The 4295-nt window shown below is 34.7% G+C and overlaps 1 pseudogene; it reads right to left on the bottom strand.

Annotated features, from left to right (window-relative positions):
* Window positions 1-2088: 2088 nt before the first annotated feature.
* LOC134929628 (E3 SUMO-protein ligase KIAA1586-like) lies at window positions 2089-3762 on the bottom strand (annotated as a pseudogene).
* Between the last annotated feature and the right edge of the window lie 533 nt (window positions 3763-4295).

Raw genomic sequence — 4295 nt, 5'->3', positions numbered from 1 at the left:
TGCCCATATGAACCCTTTGGCTCATATATTGTGTGTAAATCTGGCTCTGGTGCTAGCCAGTGCTTTCTGAGCCATTTACCTCACCTCACGTCCCTGCGTCACACCCAGTGCCCGTCATAATAGAAACATAGGCTAACAAAAATGAATAATAACAGCTTTAAACTATACTCACAATAATCCATTCACAAACATGTTTTTATATATATATATATATATATATATATATACGATAGAACAGATGGCACTGAGAGACTTGTAGTGTTAAAGCATATGTGATGTATTCCACGATCAACGTTTCAGGGTACAATCACCTTTATCAAGATCACACAAAACAAAAAGAACATGTACAACTTACCCCTATAAGAAGCCCTCTATACTGTGCATGCCAGACTTCCGCCGGCGCCAGCCGCCCAGGATGCGTCAGCATTGCACTGCAGCACTTACGGTCCATGCATTCCACCCGAAGCCGGAAGTCCGCCATGCATTCCACTTGTTACCACGGTTACCAGACTGTGTGTACAGTCACTGCAGAGCAGTCCTCCACAGCCTCAGAGACGGCTCCGGTCAGCGCAGGCACATAGCGGCTCAGTTCACTGATACTGCTGTGTCCATAGGGACCCGACCTAAACAAACAATATAAATAAAAACATATTAAAAACAGAGTGTATATATTACCAGGGGAGACAAGAATATATCATATATCATATAAAGACTAATTCCATTAATCATATTCAATAACATGCATATATATGAAAGAACTCTATATTCTAAAGGTATAGTTTACTACTGATTGAAGATAATGTAGCTTATTAGATGTATGCAAATAAAGATAGTTGCATCACCAAGATAATTATATGTAAGACTATGGAGGACATGTACTAAGCAGTGATAAAAGTGGAGAAGTGAGCCAGTGGAGAAATTGCCCAAGGCAACCAATTAAATGCTCTGTATACTTTTATATTATGCAAATTATAAATGTTACGTCAATGCTGATTGGTTGCCACGGGCAACTTCTCCACTGGCTCACTTCTCCACTTTTATCACTGCTTAGTACATGTCCCCCTTTATGAGACTATGTTAGACCAATGAGTTCCAATTCATTTTTTCGTTAAAACCATTCGGGTGTACAGTGTTCAACCTGAAGACCCAACTAGTCTCCAGATTCAGCAATTTCCGGGCTCTGTCACCACCCCTTGACATGACTGATAATAAAGTACTTGAGAGATGAGAGACTCTGTCCATGTTTCTGAAAGTGCCTCGCAACCAGTTGTTCAATGTCGTTGTGCAAGTTAGTACATGTTTAATATTATATATATATGATCATTATGTGGATGATTGAAAGTTTTAGTGCTAATCAAGAATTTACTTGTTTCACATTGGACACATTTGTAGCAGCCAGGCGCCTTAGTATATACATTAGCGGCTTTAGGTACATTCCTCCCTGTAATATCTGTGTGGACCAAAAAATTCCATAGATTGCGTCCTCGTCTGAAGGCTGCCACAGGTCTAATTTCCTTCAAAGCCGGTAAGTCTCTATCTGATTTGATGATTGGCCACAATGCATTGGTAGCCCTTCTAATAATGGGGCTTGCCCAGTGGTGGGATTCAAATAAATTAACAACAGGTTCTATGTTCTAATGACCATCTTAAGTATACCAAAAGATAAACCAAAAGGTAGTACTCAAATAAGAACAAGAAAAGAGGTACCCAAAACTAGAATATGTTATAATAGTTGTAAAATATTAAATAATACCTGACAAACTGTTATTGAAGATATTTCCATATTGCTTTTTGATTGGCGTCCACACTTGCAAATTTCTTTGCTTTTAACCGAGCATCATCGGCTGTGTGATTTGTCTTTAACCATCTTTTTCACTGTAGGAGTAGTATTCCATACCTTTAGCGGTAGGCCGATTAGACTAATAGTCATTATGCTTGATATATTAGAAACAGTTAGGCGACTTCTCTTCTCTGAACATATAATGTCCATCTTTGAAAAAACTCTTTCCGCTTCTGCTGAACTTACAGCAATTGTTCTGACAAAGGTATTTGAACACTTTGAGGAATTTAATAGTTCTGGGAATTTTTTTAATTGTTTTTCACAAAATCTTGATACTCATTAATATCAAGTTGGTAATTGAAAATGTCATTAAATACAAGCAATTGCTCTTCAGCTGCTTTCCATGGAACTAGTAATTCTTCAATATTCCAGTAATCTGGTTCCAAAAAAGTGAGAAATTGTAATTTATTACTATCTTGAAATTGGCTACAAGTTGTTTTTAAATGTCCACAATCCATTAGTCTTTTTTTCAAATTTATTACGATCTCTTCTAAAAGTCTTTCCCGAGGAAACCCGGCAAATCGATGATTTTCTACAAATTCTATATTTTTGCAGGTTTCTGAAGTAATTAATTCATTAACTATTTTTTCATATGGACCCTTTTCTTTTTCAAACATTTGAAATGATTTAATAGATAGTATCACAAGTTTTCCAGCCTTCATTATGTCTGTATTTCTTGCTTGCAGTGACTTTGAAAGCATACTAATTTCGTTTAAAATATCAATTATCAATGCCAAATCATTTATAAAATATATATTTTCAAGACGGGTAGCCATACTCAAGTTCTTTGGATTTGAAGAAAAATAGTGATGTAGCGCAGGATAAGCGCGCAACACAGCTAGGGTTGACCTTAAACTACAGGCATCCCATCTTGGTCCCAAAACTCTACCAATCTTTATCATTTAAATTCCAAGTTGTTCAGATATTTTGGTAAATTCAATTTGGTTCTTATTGGATTGATGAAAAATAGTATATATCTTAGCAATGAATATTTTGAAATGATTTACTTGCTTTATTTCCTTTATCGAGTCATCTAAAACAAGTTTGAGGTGATGGTTTAAACAGTGCCATATTATTATATTTGGAAACTCTTTTGCTATCCTAGTACTCACTCCAGATTTTCTCCCAAGCATAATGCTTGCACCATCAGAGCAAAATCCTATGACATTTTTTTGTAGGTAGTTCTTAGTAAGGCCAACATTATTTAAACTTTCCATAACTGAAGAACATATTGTCTCTTCATCTTGTTTTTACAATTCAACTAGCTCAACGAAGATCGTTGGTGATGAAACGGAATCCTCAACTTTGAAGAAAAGTATAATAATGGTTTGCAAGATATCGTTGAAGCTTCGTCAATAATCAAACATATTTTCTGATTATTTTCAGTAATTTTAGTAAATATTTGTTTTTTGAATTTCCTTTGCAATAAAATCAACTATTTTCACAGCAGTTTTACGTGATTGTAAACCTATTCCCATATCTAATCCATTTTTAATTTGCAATTCAATCTCATCTTCTATGTCTGAAAATGGTTTACATCTTTGTGACAGGCTGTAAACTGTATTAAATACTTTACAAGTAGTACTTAAATATTTTTCATTCATTGTATCTATTACTTTTGTTACAGAATCCTGCTCACATTTTTTGAAGTTGTCTATACAAATGTTATGAGCCTTTGATGAAAAATGTTCTTTCATTTATTTCCTTAGAGAAGCCTGTTGTACCACTTTATTTTTCCCTGATGACTCAATCTGAAAATCTGCCCACTCTTTTGACACATGAACACTTTTCTTTTTTATGAAGCCATATTTTGCACAATAATCAGAACCTAACTTTTCCCAGTTCATCATATTTTTCTTTAAAATTGTTATATTGTTGCACTGTCCAGCATTCAGGAAGACTATTTTCAATATTGGATTCATATTTCAACAATTGACGTGCTGCTTTCTTCAGGCTGGATTGGTTGTGCTTGTGACTGTGTTGTACCATCCAAGGCCAATTCTTATAAAACAGAATCCGATTTTGGTTTCTTAGTGAAAAAATCTGTTGTCTTTTCATCCTTTCAAGTGCTACTGTAAAAAAAATAAAAAATGTTTATTTTAAAATATTATTATAATAAAATGTATTTACAGACATTTAATAAAGAATGCAAAGTTTTATAACATATCAATACAATTAACAGAGGAAATTATAGAATATTAGATCCATTTATTGCACGATTCCTGTCCTGTGCCATTACACAGCGTGGCCACTAGGGGTCGCTCTCGGAAAATGAACAGAAACAGAACATTTAAATTTGGCCTAAAGTAAACCATTTAGGCCAAATTTAAATGTTCTGTTTCTGTTCATTTTCCGAGAGCGATTCCTAGTGGCCACACTGTGTAATGGCACAGGACAGGAATTGTGCAATAAATGTATTATGGATGGTTCTAATATTCTATAATTTCTTCTGTTA

Source organism: Pseudophryne corroboree, chromosome 5, assembly GCF_028390025.1.
Source record: "Pseudophryne corroboree isolate aPseCor3 chromosome 5, aPseCor3.hap2, whole genome shotgun sequence".
NCBI classification, from domain to species: Eukaryota; Metazoa; Chordata; class Amphibia; order Anura; family Myobatrachidae; genus Pseudophryne; species Pseudophryne corroboree.
This window is presented reverse-complemented; position numbering and strand designations above follow the sequence as displayed.